Source organism: Petromyzon marinus, chromosome 70 (assembly GCF_048934315.1).
Source record: "Petromyzon marinus isolate PM22_M1 ecotype Great Lakes invasive population chromosome 70, UKy_Petmar_22M1.pri1.0, whole genome shotgun sequence".
NCBI lineage: Eukaryota > Metazoa > Chordata > Hyperoartia > Petromyzontiformes > Petromyzontidae > Petromyzon > Petromyzon marinus.
Window position 1 is genome coordinate 4,744,815 of NC_133736.1, and position 19,240 is coordinate 4,764,054.

The 19,240-nt window shown below is 53.4% G+C and overlaps 1 protein-coding gene across 3 annotated transcripts in view; it reads right to left on the minus strand.

Moving 5' to 3' along the window:
- Positions 1–910, minus strand: part of LOC116957174 (beta-arrestin-1-like) — a 98,528-nt gene extending 97,618 nt beyond the window's left edge. For 2 of the 3 annotated variants that reach the window (XM_032979174.2, XM_032979171.2), the window contains exon 1: positions 577–874. The gene's annotated coding sequence lies outside the window, so the exon portion shown is untranslated. Of the gene's footprint in view, positions 1–576 lie in introns of all 3 variants that reach the window. The other variant, XM_032979172.2, reaches the window with a different exon arrangement.
- Positions 911–19,240: the final 18,330 nt, after the last annotated feature.

Consider the following 19,240-nt stretch of genomic DNA (forward strand, 5'->3'; position numbering starts at 1 on the left):
CGGTAGAAAAAATTAAATTTTCAAAAAAATAAAGCAGTTCCACTGCTAGATTTTATTTTATTTTTTTTTCGCGCGCCTGAGGACGACCTCTTGTTGTGTTGCGATCGAAACGTCGTGATTTTTTGTTATTATATTGTTATTGTAATTATATATTATTAAACTAAAACGTTTGGGGGGCGAGTAGCGAGCAGGGCCTATGAAGGTTACCGGGCGCTGTGGTTACACGAGAGGGGGGGGGGGTGTGGGTGGCCAGCAACCACGCCCGGCCGCCTTTGTCTCTCCCCCGGTGGCGACGTTTACCACACACCGCAGCACCGGGTACACATTTGAGGCCAAGTCGACCTAGGGGAAGCCCAGCGCGCAGCGCTAACCGCTGCACCACCGCTCCACCGCTCCCCCACACACACAACACACAACAACACAACATTTGATAAAACGTCAAGTTAGCGCGCCAATCGCGACGTTAAACGAACAGTGGAAAACACAGCTCGGTTACATACATTTTTTTCAAAGGCATTTTTGTTTTAAAAAATGTTTGATTAAAATTTACTAAAAAAAAAAATGTGTTTTATTTACCTCACGATACGTTAGGGGACGCCCGACCACCAGCACCACCACCACCACCACCGCTCTACGAAGCGATTCTATAAAGACGCACACGCGCGCGCGCACACAAACACACACACACAACCCCCTATTTCGTTTCCTTGTCGCACTATATATTTTTTTTTGGGGGTTAAGCAAATAAAAAAAATACAAATTTCTGGCGGGGGAGGGTGGTGGCGTTTGCTTTTGCTGTGTTGTTGTGTGTCGCTTAACTACATTCGCCACAAACGTACGTCAATGCGAGAAAGATGGAGCTTTTTAGATTCCGTGCAGCGGATAGGTATAGCAGTGGGGGGGTGGGGAGGGGGATGGAGGTCCGTGATTGGCTCTGCTCGGTCACGCGGGGCGGGAGGGTTTGGGGGGGCGGCGGCTTAGGGTGATGGTGGGCGAGATGTGGGGGTGGGTGGCGGGCTTTACGGATCTGTGCTGTGAAATCGAAACGGGTTGCTCCGCCCACCTTCTTCCTTATTGGTTCGAGCCATCTAAGCCACCCCCACTTTTTTCTCTATTGGTTCCACCCATCTAACTCCCCCCCCACACACACGCATCCACCTCCTTTCCTATTGGTTCCGCTCATCTAACCCACCCCCATCTCTTTCCCTATTGGTTACGCTCATTCAACCCACCCCCCACCTCCTTCCCTATTGATTCCGCCAATCTAAACCACCCCTGCCGCTTTCCCAATTGGTTTCCTCCCATTTCCCCCCCCCCCCACCTGTTTACCTAATGGTTCCGCTCATCGAACCCACCCCAATCTCTTTCCCTATTGGTTTCCTCCCATCTAACCCATCCCTACCTCTTTCCCTATTGGTTACGCCCATCTAACCCCCCCCCACCTCTTTCTATATTGGTTACGCCCATCTAACCCCCCCCACCTCTTTCCCTATTGGTTCCGCCCATCTAACCCCCCCACCTCTTTCTATATTGGTTACGCCCATCTAACCCCCCCCAACCTCTTTCCCTATTGGTTCCGCCCATCTAACACCCCCGCCCCACACCTCAACCCCTTTCCCTATTGGTTCTGCCCGTCTAACCCCCACTTATTCTTGGTTCTTTCGGTAAAGTCACGCAGAAGGGAAACAATAAAATAATAAAATATATAAACCAATAAAATTATCACGACGTTTCGACTGCAACACAAGCAATCATCATCAGGTGTGAAAACCACAGCAAGAAAATTTGAAAAAGTGGCGGGTTTTTTTTTACGTTAGCACCACGGAGAGCGATTTGGAAAGTTATTCAGATGGACGAGTCCATTTATGTTCGGAAAATAGAAGGGGGGAGACGAAAATAATGGATGCGGTCTGAAAGCCACCGTAAGCGTGAACAATCAATTAAGACCCGAAATGGTTGATCAAATCCGTCCAATGATTGCTAAGCCAGAATCCATCTTCTTGGTTGAAATTGTCTCTGTGTTTGTATATGTGGATAGCCTCATGAACGAATCTCTCATGGTAGCCAGATGGCTTGCAAAGGACCTTTGTCTTGGAGAAGTCAATGTCATGTGAGCCTACTGAATTATACCAGTGATCTGCCACGGCCGAGGTGTTGGTCCTACCGTGTTTTAGGTCTGCTTTGTGTTCACGAATGCGGTCCGAGACATGGCGTTTGGTGTCTCCAATGTAACGACTACCACAGAGGCAACTTAGTTTGTAGACGCCAGGGTACTGTACGTCCGGAATCACATCTTTCACAGACGGAACCAGATCACGGATTTCATGTAATATGTTGAATCGGACCAATATGAATCACTGCAGTCACGAAAGCTTTAAAGCGAAGCTTCATCATCATCGACAGGTCGCTCCCCATCGCCCGCTTCACCGCCTGAGCTCCTCCGCTTCCTGTCGTACGTAGTAGGAAGCGCCAAACCTCCCATAAACTGCGCATGCGAGGGATCTAGAGATAACCCCTGGTAGCCAGAATGAGTTTAAAACAACAACAAAAAAACGTCGGTGGAGAGCTTCTTTGAAAAGGGGGGAAGGGGGGGAAAGACTCAATGATGAACCCGCCCCCCACCCCCCGGTCCGTGAAAAAATTGTCACGAAACCGCCTGGTGCCAAAAAGGTTTGGGGACCGCTGCAGAAGACGATCTATCTGTGAAAAAGAGCTTTATAGCTCATCGGATTGTTGTGATTTCTGCCCCCGTTATGTAGGGGGATCATAGCAGCAGCTGGGGGTGGATTGTTTGGTCGCGCGGCAGGGTCGTGAGAGGTGGTTGATGGCCGGTGTGAAGGACCTTCATCCAGCAGTGGATAGACCCTGGGTGATGATGGAGGCTTGGGGGGGAGGTCTTCAACCGGCAGTGGATAGACCCTGGGTGAACCACCACCACGGATCCACCACCACCACGCATCAACCACCACCACGCATCCACCACCACCACCACGCAACCACCACCACCACCACGCATCCACCACCACGCATCCACCACCACCACGCAACCACCACCACCACGCAACAACCACCACCACACGGATGTCTGATTAACTGGAACCATCACCACCACCACGCAACAGCCACCACTACCACCACCACCACTACCACCACCACCACGCATCAACCACCACTACCACCACCACGCCTCAACCACCACGCATCCACCACCCCCACGCATCCACCACCACCACGCCTCAACCACCACTACCACCACCACGCCTCAACCACCACCACCACCACGCATCCACCACCACGCAACCACCACTACCACCACGCATCCACCACCACCACCACCATGCATCCACCACCACCACGTCTGAACCACCACCACCACCACGCATCAACCACCACCACCACACGGATGTCTGATTAACTGGAGCCAAAGCAGCCAATGCTGGCTTCACTGCCTGTGGCCACGTGGTGTTTGGGAAACAGCTGTTGCCAATAAACACTGGGCAGTTGACCAGCGTTGGTTCAAGCCGGGCCTGACTCACCCTGCTGATGAGACACCGCATGTCAAAACCGGTCCTTCAATATAAACATCTGGGTAGTTGACCGGCGTTGGTTCAAGCTGGGCCTGACTCACCCTGCTGATGAGACACTGCATGTCAAAACCGGTCCTTCAATATAAACATCTGGGCAGTTGACCAGCGTTGGTTCAAGCCGGGCCTGACTCACCCTGCTGATGAGACACTGCATGTCAAAACCGGTCCTTCAATATAAACATCTGAGTAGTTGACCAGCGTTGGTTCAAGCCGGGCCTGACTCACCCTGCTGATGAGACACTGCATGTCAAAACCCGTCCTTCAATATAAACATCTGGGTAGTTGACCAGCGTTGGTTCAAGCCGGGCCTGACTCACCCTGCTGATGAGACACTGCATGTCAAAACCGGTCCTTCAATATAAACATCAGGGTAGTTGACCAGCGTTGGTTCAAGCCGGGCCTGACTCACCCTGCTGATGAGACACTGCATGTCAAAACCCGTCCTTCAATATAAACATCTGGGTAGTTGACCAGCGTTGGTTCAAGCCGGGCCTGACTCACCCTGCTGATGAGACACTGCATGTCAAAACCCGTCCTTCAATATAAACATCTGGGTAGTTGACCAGCGTTGGTTCAAGCCGGGCCTGACTCACCCTGCTGATGAGACACTGCATGTCAAAACCGGTCCTTCAATATGAACATCTGGGTAGTTGACCAGCGTTGGTTCAAGCAGAGCCTGACTCACCCTGCTGATGAGACACCGCATGTCAAAACCGGCTCTTGCCTATAAACTTCTGGGGCAGTTCCACCAGCGTTGAATCAAGCAGAACCTGGCTCTGCTGCTGATGAGCCACTGGAATGCGGAAACCATCCCAGAGTGTTTTTTTTTCCGCGTGTTGAACCAATGCTGCCCGAAAAGGATGACTCCCAAGAGGAACGCCGTGCGGCTGATGGGATGTGTAAAGTGAAGAAAACAAAGATAATTCTTTAATTTTTACGTGGAGGGAAAGATGTAAGGAGGGAGATGAATTGTCTGGTTATTTGTATCGTCAAAGAGTCCGACAGAGGGATACTGACGGAGTCAGTCAGACAGACAGATTGATAGACAGATTTAAAGTCACGCGTGTAGAAATACAATAAAATTAATGTCTTGTTTTAACGTAATTTTATTGTATTTCTACATACGTTACTTTTACCCGAAAAAAAATCAATGAGTAATTTTATGCAGTCACGAAAAGCTTTTAATTACCTTGTCAACACACTTGTACGGGGGAAGTTACCGTTGCATTTCTGTCCTAAATGTGCACCCCAAATCTGTTCCCACCCCCCGCCGCTTTTGTGTATACGCAAGATTTTCTGTTTTTGAGCTAACGTAAGATGAGCTACCACTCTCTTTCTGGCCCCTCTCCACCCCCCCAACCTTATTTCATATTTAAGCTTCTGTTCATCCCTCTCTCTCTCTCTCTCCTTGCCATCTCTGTCCGTCTTTCCTACTGACACCGTGCACCTCGTATTTTCACTCTGTCTATGCTGGGTTTTTTTTTTGCAATCCAGAAGTTGAACGCGAAAGTTAACACTCTTCTGAAATCCGTGGTCCGCCAGGAAGTGTCTAACTGCGTCGTTGGCCTGACCGGTTGTGGCTTCACGTAAATGTTTTTTTCCAGGTTTGTTGTTGAATTCTCGCCTCTCATCTTTTTTTGCGTTGTTATTTACCTCCGTGATTTGTTCCTGACACCTGGTGAAGATCGCTTGCGTTGTGATCGAAACGTCGCGATTGTGTTTTTTTTTGTTTTAATGTAATAATTTTATTTGTATTTCTACATACGTGGACTTTACCGGGGGGAAAAAAACAATGAGTGGAGCACGTTTCTTTGCATGTTGTTAACCAAAAAGCACCGTGGTGTGCTCAACGCGTTCCTTGGTGATGCCTCGGTGTTTGAACATCTTAACCACCTCCTGTGTTTCTTTTGTATCGCCGGAGAAGGTTTAGACAACTAAAATCTGTGATCCCCATCAACCCGGAATCCCTGCAATCTGCGCGTGCCCATCATTTATACCCCCAAGCACTACGTGTCGGTCTAAATCGTTCTGATTTTGCACCCCGTCGGGTATTCGCGCGCGTGTCTGTGTGTGCGTGTGTCTGTGTGTGTCACTGTGTGTGTCTGTGTGTGTCTGTGTCTGTGTGTGTCTGTGTCTGTGTGTGTCTGTGTGTGTGTGTGTCTGTGTGTCTGTGTGTGTGTCTGTGTGTGTCTCTGTGTGTGTCTCTGTGTGTGTGTGTCTGTGTGTGTGTGTCTGTTTGTGTGTGTGTCTCTGTGATTTGCTGAGCATTTATGTGAGGTCCTGGGGGAGGAAAAATCCCTCAGCCAGGAAAACATCGTGGCACAAAGTGAGGATGACCCTGCTGAGGCTGCGGTGCCTCAAATATTGGAAGAAGTCACCCCCTGTGAGTGGCTGGCTGAGGTGCCATCTGTTGAGGAAGTACTGAAGGCGATCCGGAGTCTGAGACCAGGAAAGGCAGCGGGCAGAGATGATCTCCCAAGCGAAATGCTGAGGGAGGGTGGCGTTTGTGCACAGACTGCCCTATATGACATCATAACAACAGTCTGGACCACTGGACGGGTTCCGCAGGATTGGAAGGATGCCCTGGTGGTCCCCCTTTTTAAGAAGGGGGACCGCACAGACTGTAACAACTACAGGGGCATCTCCCTCCTCAGTGTGCCGGGAAAGGTCCTGGCAAGGATTATTCAGCATCGCCTTGCCAGGCACGCTGAGGAGAGGCTTGCGGAGCCCCAATGCGGTTTCAGGATAGGGCGGTCCTGCACAGATGCCATATTTTCTGTCCGTCTGCTACAGCAGAGGTGTAGGGAATTCCAACAAGACCTACATCTCTGCTTTATTGACCTGGTCAAGGCCTATGATACCATCAGTAGGCCTGGGCTCTGGGTCGTTCTTCGTGCTTTTGGAGTACCTGACCCTCTGCTCACGATCATTAAGGACCTTCATGATGGTGAGCGGGCCCGGGTAAAACTACGTGGCCGGGAGTCAGAGCCATTCCCTGTACACCTTGGGGTGCGACAGGGATGTCCTCTGGCTCCCACATCATTTAACATCTATTTTGACCACGTAGTTCGTGAAGCCTTCAATAGCTGTACCGGGGGAATCTCCATATGGTACAGATATAATAGGAGGCTGATCGATGCCCGGGTGCGGTCAAGGGATGGCTCCCTATTGCTCAACCACGTTATGTATGCTGATGATTTAGTAATAGCTGCTCAGTCAGAGGAGGAGTTGGAGACGCTGCTGCTGAGACTGGAGCGTGCCACTAAGAGGTGGGGCCTTACCATCAGCCCCACCAAAACTAAGCACCTGCCTGAGTATTTTGTACCATCGGACACTCCACCCACACAACTCCCAATTGGTGATGGGGCAGTTGTGGAGAGAGTGGAGAGTTTCCCGTACCTGGGCAGTGTGCTTATGACTGGCTCCAGTTTAACAGCAGAGGTCTCACTCCGAATCAGTCGAGCGGCATTATCTTTTCATCGGTTGCGTAACGCTGTGTGGAAGCTACCTGGTCTGTCGCTCCGCACTAATCTTCAGGTCTTCTCGGCCACGGTCATTCCCTCCCTTCTCTACGCTTGCGAAACGTGGACCCCCCTAATGGAACATCTTCGCCGGTTAGAAACATTTAGGCTGGCCTGCCTACGATCCATCCTGGGTTTAACCAGACTGGATTGTGTGAGGAGCTCACAAATCCTTGAAAGATCTGGGCAAGGTCCCATCGGTGAGCTCCTCCGGCGGGCAAGGCTGCGATGGCTGGGTCATGTAGCCCGTATGCCCAGCCACCGCATGCCGAAACAGTTTTTGTTCGGCCGGATTGAGGGGTCAAAGCATGCGCGGCACGGGCTAGAGAAGAGATGGAGTGATGTGGTACAGGAGGACGTGGAGCTTAGTGGACTTGCCGATGACTGGTACCAGCGGTGTCAAGATCGGCCTCTGTGGAGGAGGCTGGTGAAGGATGCTACTGGGCAGTTGGAGGTAGTCGCCCTCCAACAACAACGGAGGGCGGAGGAGCGACGCTCACAACAACGAGCGGAGCGCCGGGTGGCTAAAGCACAGCGGGTTGGCACAGTAGGGGGCACAGGTGGTGCATCAGCCAGTCATCTCAGTCAGTCGACCCGTGGCACCTGGGTCTGCCCCGTGACCTCCTGCCAGCGGGCATTCGACACTTCACGTGGCCTCAGGGTGCACATAGCCTGGCACAAGCGTTGTGGTGACGTCACCGCCACTTAGTGGCGAATGGCGGTTGTTGTTGTCTCTGTGTGTGTGTCTGTGTGTGTGTCTCTGTGTGTGTGTCTCTATGTGTGTGTCTGTGTGTGTGTCTCTGTGTGTGTCTCTGTGTGTGTGTCTGTGTGTGTGTGTCTGTGTCTGTGTGTGTGTGTCTCTGTGTGTGTGTGTCTGTGTGTGTGTCTCTGTGTGTGTCTCACTGTGTGTGTGTCACTGTGTGTGTGTCTGTGTGTGTGTCTCTGTGTGTGTGTCTGTGTGTGTGTCTGTGTGTGTGTGTCACTGTGTGTGTGTCTGTGTGTGTGTCTGTGTGTCTGTGTGTGTGTCTGTGTGCGTGTCTCTGTGTGCGTGTCTCTGTGTGCATGTCTCTGTGTGCGTGTGTGTCTCTGTGTGCGTGTCTCTGTGTGCGTGTCTGTGTGTCTCTGTGTGTGTCTCTGTGTGTGTGTCTGTGTGCATGTGTTAGTAGGGAGCGGTAGTGTAGCGGATAGCGCTAAGCTGCGCTACGAACCCGGCGACCCGGGTTCGATTCCCGCTCACGGCCAACACCAGTGACGATTATCTGAACCGGTCGTGGGCCTCCCCTAGGTCGACTCAGCCTCAAGTGAGTAACCTGGCGCTGTTGTGTAGTAAACATCGCCACTGGGGAGACAAAGGCGGTCGGGCGTGGCGTTGGCCACCCACCCTCTCGTGTGCCGTTCCAGCCTTCATAGGTGCTCGCTAACAGCACTTGCCCCTACAGTCTGTTACAGGCTGCACGGGGGACCTTTGCCTCTTTGTGTATTTTTGCAAGCGCTCCCCCGATAATCGCCTCCCTTTTTGGTTAAGTGGAATAAACCGTTATCGGCAAACTGCATTCGTGTTTGTTCCAGTTATCGTCCATGTCTTCGATCTAATAATAGTCATCATCAGCATCATCATCACTATCACAACTGCTACTGCTGCTAACGACTACTGCGCTCGGCTCGGCTCGAGTCTCAGGACTCGTGTTTAGGAGGACGTGTGTTTGCTTCGTATGTTGTATGTTCTAGATTTAAAGCTTTCGTGACTGCTAGGATCCATACTCTTTGGTTCTATGGATTTGTACTAGGTGCCTCGGTGAATGCGTATGCTCTGACTTCAACATAGCTATTTCTGTGACCAGTCACAAGCTAATCACTCAGCTATTTCAATGCTAAATTCGCCTAGTTATTTCAATGCTAAATTCTCCTGTTTGATTTGTACTAGGTGCCTCGGTGAATGTGTATGCTCTGACTTTAACATAGCTATTTCTGCGACCAGTCACAAGCTAATCACTCAGCTATTTCAATGCTAAATTCGCCTAGTTATTTCAATGCTAAATTCTCCTGTTTGATGAGTACTAGGTGCCTCGGTGAATGTGTATGCTCTGACTTTAACATAGATATTTCTGTGACCAGTCACAAGCTAATCACTCAGCTATTTCAATGCTAAATTCGCCTAGTTATTTCAATGCTAAATTCTCCTGTTTGATTTGTACTAGGTGCCTTGGTGAATGTATATGCTCTGACTTTAACATAGCTATTTCTGTGACCAGTCGCAAGCTAATCACTCAGCTATTTCAACGCTAAATTCTATGCTAATCCCTTTGTCAAGGGGTGCCTCTGCGGATGTGTATACTTTAACTTAGCTATTTCGATGCTAAATTCTATGCTAATCCCTTTGTCAAGGGGTGCCTCTGCGGATGTGTATGCTTTAACTTAGCAATTTCAATGAGCCATTTCAATGCTAAATTCTATGCTTATTCCTTTGTCAAGGCGCTTTGTTTTCTTCTCACACAGCTTAAAGATCGCGATCTGAGCGTGGCTTCTCTCACTCCAGCGCTGTCCTCTAGACAGTCTCGTCCCTTCACCTGATGAAGGCCGCTTGTGTTGTGGCCGAAACGTCGTGATTTTTTGTTATTTTATTTTCACCTACGTGACTTTACCGAATAGAACCAAAGAGTATGAGGTACAACCTCCGGACTTGGTGGGACTCACACGTCTATCGCTAACCTCCTTGATACCTAAGGAGGTACAGCCTCCGGACTTGGCGGGACTCACACGTCACACAGGTCCGATGTCTGAGCGTGGTTGTGTTTCGCTAAATTCTCCTGTTTGATGAGTACTAGGTGCCTCGGTGAATGTATACGCTCTAACTTTAACATAGCTATTTCTGTGACCAGTTACAAGCTAATCACTCAGCTATTTCAATGCTAAATTCGATGCTAATTCCTTTGTCAAGGGGTACCTCTGCGGATATGTATACTTTAACTTAGCTATTTCAATGAGCCATTTCAATGCTAAATTCTATGCTAATTCCTTTGTCAAGGCGCTTTGTTTTCTTCTCACACAGCTTAAAGGTCGTGATCTGAGCGTGGCTTCTTCCACTCCAGCGCTGTCCTCCAGACAGTCTCGTCCCTTCACCTGATGAAGGCTGCTTGTGTTGTGGCCAAAACGTCGTGATTTTTTGTTATTTTATTTTTTACCTACGTGACTTTACCCAATACAACCAAAGAGTATTTTGTATGTTGTCTGTGCGTTTGTATTTTGTTGCATGTTTGTATAGTGTCTGCGTGTTCGAATATCTTATGTTTTTTTTTGTATTATGTATGTTGTATGAATTGCGTACGCTGTGAGAATTTTGTGTTTTGTACGGTGCATTTTGTGTGAGGTGTGTTTGTATGTGTGCATGTTGTATTATGTAGGTATGTTGGTGTATTGTATGTGTAATGACGACTTGACACTTCTCTTGAGACGCCACTTTATTGAAGACACCACCACTGCAGCAGCCCCGAGTCTCCCGTACATCACCCCCTTTTATACCGACCGAGGCCACGCCCCCCTTCCCGAACCTTCTCGCTGACTCTGGACGCTCGCTCCACCAGCAGACTCCACCGTCCTCTTCCGTCACATGACCACGCTCCCTTCTCGAGCATTCCCGTAGCCACCAGTCCCTTCGCACTCACAGCTGACTCCCCCTGTCATTACCTCCCGTGGCCACCAGTCCCTTCGCACTCACAGCTGACTCCCCCGGTCACTACCTCCCGTGGCCACTAGTCCATTCGCACTGCAGGCTGACTCCCCTGTCATTTCATTACCTCCCGTGGCCACCAGTCCATTGGCACTGCAGGCTGACTCCCCTGTCATTACCTCCCGTGGCCACCAGTCCCTTCACACTCACAGCTGACTCCCCCGGTCATTACCTCCCGGGGCCACCAGTCCCTTCGCACTCACAGCTGACTCCCCCTGTCATTACCTCCCGTGGCCACCAGTCCCTTCGCACTCACAGCTGACTCCCCCTGTCATTACCGCCCGTGGCCACCAGTCCCTTCGCACTCACAGCTGACTCCCCCTGTCATTATCTCCCATGGCCACCAGTCCCTTCGCACTCACAGCTGACTCCCCCTGTCATTACCTCCCGTGGCCACCAGTCCCTTCACACTCACAGCTGACTCCCCTGTCAATATCTCCCGTGGCCACCAGTCCCTTCGCACTCACAGCTGACTCCCTCGGTCATTACCTCCCGTGGCCAGCAGTCCCTTTGCACTCACAGCTGACTCCCTTGTCATTACCTCCCGTAGTCACTAGTCCCTTCACACTCACAGCTGATTCCCCCTGTCATTACCTCCCGTGGCCACCAGTCCCTTCGCACTCACAGCTGACTCCTCTGTCATTGCCTCCCGTGGCCACTAATCCATTGGCACTGCAGGCTGACTCCCCTGTCATTACTTCCCGTGGCCACCAGTCCCTTCGCACTCACAGCTGACTCCCCGGTCATTACGTCCCGTGGCCACTAGTCCATTCGCACTGCAGGCTGACTCCCCTGTCATTACCTCCCGTGGCCACCAGTCCCTTCACACTCACAGCTGACTCCGCCGGTCATTACCTCCCAGGGCCACCAGTCCCTTCGCACTCACAGCTGACTCCCCCTGTCATTACCTCCCGTGGCCACCAGTCCCTTCACACTCACAGCTGACTCCCCCGGTCATTACCTCCCAGGGCCACCAGTCCCTTCGCACTCACAGCTGACTCCCCTGTCATTACCGCCCGTGGCCACCAGTCCCTTCGCACTCACAGCTGACTCCCCGGTCATTACCTCCCATGGCCACCAGTCCCTTCGCACTCACAGCTGACTCCCCCTGTCATTACCTCCCGTGGCCACCAGTCCCTTCGCACTCACAGCTGACTCCCCTGTCAATATCTCCCGTGGCCACCAGTCCCTTCGCACTCACAGCTGACTCCCCTGTCAATACCTCCCGTGGCCACCAGTCTCTTTGCACTCACAGCTGACTCCCTTGTCATTACCTCCCGTAGTCACCAGTCCCTTCGCACTCACAGCTGACTCCCCTGTCACTACCTCCCGTGGCCACCAGTCCCGTCGCACTCACAGTTGACTCCCCTGGCATTACCTCCCATGGCCACCAGTCCACTCACACTGTAGGCTGACTCCCCTGTCATTACCTCCCATGGCCACCAGTCCCATCGCACTCACAGCTGACTCACTTGTCATTACCTCCCGTAGCCACCAGTCCCTTCACACTCACAGCTGACTCCCCTGTCATTACCTCCCGTGGCCACCAGTCCACTCACACCGCATGTAGGCTATACTGTCATTCACAATAAAGGTTTTTGGGTTAGATCGCGTTATTTATAAATGTTGTCGTAACCCTCCACCACCCGACACGGCCAAACAGTAAAAAAAGTGTCACGTTTACCGAAGACAAGATACTTCACTACTTTTAGCCCACCGGTGTGTTGAAGAGTGAATCCACAACATTTACACGTTTTCAGTAGTACCGTGACGTTTCGCTGGTAATTACATCCAGCATCATCGGGCAATTCGCCAGAATGACAAAGCCCTCTCCACTTGCTCCCAGTCTTAAATAGAGCAGCAGTAGGGTGACATCATCATTTAACTCATTCAGGTGCAGTGATTTGAGGCGGAGAGGGGGGAGGTATTGTAATTATATTGGACAGACGGGACGTAACATCAGCGTGAGACTAAAAGAACACCAAATAAATATTAAATGATCTCAAACACAACTGTCGGCAGTGGCAGAACATGCTTGCCAACAAGGACACTCAATTGATTTTGATAACGTTGAAGTGTTGTGTAAAACTAATTATTGCTGGCAAAGACTAATTAGAGAATCCATTTAAATTTCAGAGAAATAGAAATAACTTTAATCGCTCTGACAGCTACAGGCTTAGTGCGGCCTGGAAGCGTATTATTAAATAATACACATTACAATTCCTTATAGGGGAAACACATACTAATTAACGGATTACTAACGTAGCATATAATCACAATAACACACATTACAACTAATTACAAATCTACAACTCATTACTAATCATAACCATTGACTGATTACCAATCGATTATATAATTACAATACCCCCCGCCCCCTCCTCCGCTTCAAATCACTGCACCTGAATGAGTTGAATGATGACGTCACCCTGCTGCTGCTGCTCTATTTAAGACCGGGAGCAAGTGGAGAGGGCTTCACCATTCCGGCGAATTGCCCGATGATTGCTGGATGTAATTACCAGCGAAACGCGCTCCTGCTCCTCTTCTTCCTGAAGCACCACCACTGCGGCTCGTCGGTGTCCCGTGGGTTCTCCAGCCACCCCGGGGTGTGCGAGGGCCCCAGGCCGGGTGGTCTGGGGTGGCCTTGCTGCCGGAGGGTGGGGGGACCCACGGTCCGCCGCGGGAGGAGTGACCCCGCCGCAGCGGGCACGCGGAGATGGCGGGGACGGAGACGGAGTCGCGGCGCACGTCGCGGACCAAGGAAGGCGCCCGGGGTGCTGCGAGCAACCGGAGGAGGAGCGGCGCGAGCCCGTCCGGTGCGGGGGTGGCGTTGGGTGAGGCGCAACGAGGGAAGGGAGTGGAGGGGGTGGATGGGCCAGAGAGTGCGGGGAGGGAGGAGCGGGGAGGAGAACGAGGGGGAGCGCCGGGAGGATGGGGAGGGAGTGCCCCCGACCAGAATGGGGAGGAAGGGGGCAGGAGAGGCGCCTGCAGCCCAGGGGCCGGGGGAGAGGCAGTGGAGGGAGAAGACCGCGGGCGCCGGCCCGGTGGGTGCGGGGAGGCCCGGCGGAGGAGCGGGGAGGTGGCGCAGCGGAGCTGGGGCGGGCCTGACCCTGACGCAGGCCAGGAGGCACAACTGCGTGCGAGTCGAATTCAAGGAAGATGTGGAAGAGGGGGTGACCCTGGACGGGATGACCTTCGTGAGGTCGGTGGTGCTTGGGATGCCACGGGTGGAGGCGGAGGACCTCTACTGCTTGATTGCTCTGCCGGGGGGGAGGGCGTTTGATGTGAGCTTCAACTCCAAACATTCAGCTGCAAAATTTCCTTGCCCGTTTCGAGGAGAAGGCAGGGGAGAAGCCGCTGGCGTCCATGAGGACGCGGTTACTGTCGGACCTGGAGACAAAGGTTGTGACCGTGTTCCTTTATAATGAAGCGTTGTACGATCAGGACGTGGAGGTGTGGCTGAGGCAGCATTGTGTGGTGCTGTCGGGTTGCAAGAGGGTGCTGGATGCGGCGGGGATATGGACGGGGGCCAGACAATGGAGGGTGTGCGTCTGAAGACAGAGGGGGGAGGCACTGAGGCACGTCCCGAGCGCATTGAACATTGGGGGGAACAGGGGCTATGTTGTCTATGCGGGGCAGCCCAAACTGTGCAGGAGGTTTACATTATGAGACCTCCTTTGCCAGTAACAAGATATAGGAATAGGTTTTACCCTTTTAACTGGCTGCTTGTGTTGTGGTTATTGCAAACATGATGCCTTGAATAAAGGTGTCAGTTTTTGTGCCAGTTAAAAGGGTAAAACCTATTCCTATGTGTAGGAGGTGTGGGGGGAGGGGGGCACCTGGCGGCAGCGTGCGTGGCACGCGTTTGTTACAGGTGCAGGGCGCCGGACCACACGGTGGAGGAGTGCGGGCAGCCGGCCCTTTGCAACCTGTGCGGCAGCAGAGGGCATTTGTATAGGACCTGCCCAGAGTCCTATGCTAGCAGGGTGCGGGCATGTCGGAGTGGACAGGCAGAGGAGGCGGCGGAGGAGGCGGCCGGACGGGAAGCGGGCCGGGAGCACGGAGGGGAAGGGAAAGGGGAGGTGGAGGAACCACGACCCCCCGGGGAAGGGTGAGGGGAGGGGGAGCTGTGGAGGAGGGAGCACCACCACCACTGGAGGGGGAGGGGGGGGGCAGGAGGGGAGGGGAGATGGAGAAGAGGACTCGGAAACCCCAGTGGGGGACTGGGCGGAGGCGATGGGCGAGGAGGAGGGCGAGGAGGGGCAGCGGGCGGAGGAAGAAGCGGATGACGCATGGGAGGAATCGGGGGGGGGGAGAAAAAGGAAGCTGGACAGAGTTCTGAAAGAAGCTCGTCCCCAGCAAGATGCGAGCCTTTCAGGATCCTCGCCGGATTCGGGGGAATCTGGGTGGAGGTGGGCGGAAGGGGGGGGGGGGACGTTTGAACCGGGGGAAGCCCCGGAGGTTGAAGGGGAGAAAGAAGGTGAAGGAGAAGGCGGACAAAGGCAGACTGGGGGAGCGCGCACCGGAGTCCGACACGGAATAACGCTCGCCTCGGCATGGACATATCTGTAGCATCTGTTAATGTGAGAGGAATGAAGGGGAAGGGAAGGAGGTTGGCGATCGTGCAGTGGCTGCAGATCACCAGACGTGACGTAATTTTCCTCCAAGAATGTCACCGGAGGCTCTGCTGGACGAATGGAAGGTACACTACGTTTGGTCCGGCAGCCACGGGAACAGATGTGCGGGCGTGGTTACCCTCCTAGGAAGAAGGGGAATGAGGGTGGAAGGGACCCAAGGAAATAATACCGGGTCAGCTCCTCTGTGTAGATGCATCTTACCGGGGTGTGGAGCTACGGCTGATAAATGTGTATGCCCCGGTACGATGTATGGGACAGGACGGAGGTGTGGGAGAGCCTGGCGGGCCTACTGGCCACCAGGAGGCAGGTCATTGTGGGGGGGGGGCGATTTTAACTGCCCGTTGTGTCTGGCGGATCTGGTGTCGGTAAAGGGGAGGAGGAGGAAGTTAGATTCCTCTTCCAGGAAACTGAGGGAGTTGCTGGAGGACTTTGGGATGGCGGATACGTTCAGGAGGGTGCATGGCACGCGGTCAGGGTTCACGTGGGCGGGTAAGAGCGGGGGGAACGCAGTCACGTGTCGACTTTATTTTCGTCTTCCGACAAAGGTGAATGTGGGAAGTGTAGGGGTGGAACCTTTTCCCCTCTCGGATCACAGAATGGTGGTAGACGGGGCTTGTGATCCCAGGTGGGGTGAAGAGGGGGAAAAGGGTGTGTGGAAGATGAATGTGGGCTTGCTGGTGGATCAGGAGGTGGCGGAGGATTTCACGCGAGCGCGTGCCAGCTGGAGGACGCTGCAGGTGTGCTTCCCCACGAGGGTGGAGTGGTGGGGGCAGATAAAGGGTAGGATAAGAACGTTCTTTCAGCGTTATAGTAGGAGGAAGGGGGGTGGGGTAGGGTAATTGAGACAGTGGAACGCTAGGTTAGAAAGGCTGTATAGGCTGCTGGAGCTAGGGTTCCCGGTGGGAGAAAGGATAGAGGGGTTGAGAGGGAGGGTAGCCTCAGTCTTGGAAATGAGGACTAGGCAATTAGTGTATAGGGCAAGGGTCAGGGCAACAGAGGATAGGGAGCAGTGTACAAGATTTTTCTTTAAGGCGGGTAGGGAGGGAGACAATGAAATGAGGGAGCTGGTTAGTCCTACTAGGGGTAGACAGGTGACGACAGAAGGGATGATCGGTGTAGCGGAGGACTTTTGTGGGGATTTGTATGAGAGGAAAGGGATAGATGGGGGGCGGCGGGAGGAGCTGCTGGGGGCATTGGGGAAGAGGGTCGAGAACTCGGAGGCGCTAGGCGAGAGGATTCGACGGGAAGAAGTGGAAGGGGCGGTGAACGGGCTGAACAAGAACAGGACCCCAGGCCCGGACGGGATCCCAGCGGACTTCTATATAAAATGGGGAACTCCTGAAAGAGGATATTATGCGAATTTGTATGGAAACTCTGGAGGAGGGGCGGGTGCCGGACGACATGCGGGAGGGTCCTGGTCACGTTGATTTATAAAGGGAAGGGGGACCGTAGGGGCCTGGGAAGTTGGAAGCCGATAACCCTCCTGAATGCGAACTACAATATCTTGGCAAGGATAGTCGCGGGGCGACTGGGGAAGGTGGTGGGTAAGGTGGTGGGGCCGGACCAGACATGTGCGGTCCCGGGGAGGAGGATCGCGGACACTTTGGTGGTTTTGAGGGAGGCGATTGAAGGCGAGAGAGAGAGGGGGGGGGTGCCCGTTGGGGATCCTAAGTCTGGACCTGGACAAGGCCTTGGACCGCTTCTCTCATGAATTCATGCTGGCGGTGATAAAGAGGATGGGGGTGTGTGGTGCCCTGGTGGAGTGGGTGGAGCGACTCTAAGGGAGGTTCAGAGCCAGGCTCCTGATAAATGGGGATCGCTCCGGGATCATTCCAGTGGGATCCGGGGTGCGGCAGGGATGCCCGATGTCCCCAGTACTATTGGTCTGGCGCAGATGATAAGGAATGACCAGAGGATTAGGGGGGTGGTAATACCGGGGAGCAAGGCGCAGGGAAAGGTGACCCTGTACATGGACGATGTGGCCGTGCTATGCAGGGACGTAGCATCGGTATGGAGGGCAATGGAGGGGATTGGGAGGTTCTGCGAGGTCTCCGGATTGAAGGTTAGTGTGGGCAAAAGTGAGCTGATGGTTTTTGGAGACTCGAGGCTTTTCGAGGGTCGGCCGCCTGAATTGAGTCTACAGACAGAGGGGATAAAGGTACTGCGGGGGGTGTTCTTCTGTGGGGGTAGGATGGGGGAAAATAGCTGGGAGAAGGGGGTGAGGAAGGCAAAGGGCTGTCTGGGTAAGTGGGCTGGGAGGCGGCTCACGATGGCCGGTAGGATTATGGTGGTAAAGACAGAAATATTACCATCCCTAAACTACTTGGCGCAGGTTTTCCCACCAGGTGGGAGGGAGGCTAAGGCCTTGACCTCGGCGATTTTCAGGTTTATCTGGGGGGGGAGGGATGGAGAGGGTGAGGAGGGCCACGGTGTGTCTGCATGTCGGGAATGGGGGGAGGGGTGCCCCAAATGTGGGGTCTACCCTGCAATCGACTTTTGTCTGCAACGCGCTGCGGCTGTTTTTCTCTGCGGAGCCGCGGGGCAAGGCAGCGTGCTGTATGAGGTATCGCCTGACGGGGCGGTGGGCTCCCAGGGAGGTGCGGGCTGCGGCAGAGGAGGCCTGTGACGAGGTGGCCGGTGCGAGGAGGGAGATGCACGGGAAGATTTGGAGGAATGTGTTGTCGGCAGCGCTCACGAAGGAGCGGAGGGACCCGTCATGGCTGGCTGTCCGGGACAGGTTGGAGACGCGGGGTTTCCTGTACAGCCGCCAAATGGCGCACACCCCCTCCTAAGTGCCCGAGGGGCTGCAACGCGGACGAAACTGCAGCGCACGTGATGGCGGCGTGGCCCTTTTGCCCAGGAGGTCTGGAGGAGGAGGTGTAAGCCGTTGCTGGCCCGTTTTCGCGCTGTCGAGGGTGACGGCACGGGACGTCATGTGGGGAGAGCTGCGGGGGGGTGGGGAGGGAGGACAGTGACCAGGTGTGGGCTGTAATAGGAGCGACGAAGGAGGCGCTGCGGAAAGCGCGAAAGTAGGAGCTGGAGGGGCCCCTGATGTCCCCGTTGGAGACGTGTTATGTTGCGAGGAGATTGTTGGAAAGGGTGGTGGAGGTGGACCGGGTGAAAGTGGGGGCGCGATGCCGCGAGGGAACGATGGAAGTGGCCGCTGCCCAGGGTGGGCTAGGGCGGCCGGGGGGGCCTCGCCAGCGTCCGGGGGTGAAGGTGTGCGTGACTGGAAGGGGAGGCTGCCCCTCCAGTGCTGTGGCGGGGGTGACTCCGGTCCAGAGGATGGGTCGGTGGCCGAGCGGGGCCTTTATGGTGCGAGCGAGGGGGCGGCCCCTCGGTTTTTTGCTTTGTTTTGTTTTTGTTGTCTCCGCTGAGATACTGAATAAAACTTTAAGAACCGTTATTACCAGCGGAACGTCGTACTACTGAAAAATTGTAAATGTTGTGGATTCACTATTCAACACACACCGGTGGGCTAAAGTAGTGAACTATTTTGCCTTTAGTCAACGTGACGCTTTTTTTTTACTGTTTGGCTGTGGTCGGGTGGTGGAGGGTTACGACAACATTCATAAATAACGCGATCTGACCCACAGAAACCTTTATTGTGAATAGCATTGGTCGCAAAAGCCTCCTACGTGTTAAACTATACTGTCATTTACATATGTATGTTGTATGTATATGTAGTAGGTATGTTGTATGTATGTAGCGGTGTTAACTACGCACTGTTGCGTAACCTGCATTGCCACCAGGGCAGTGCGGCATTAC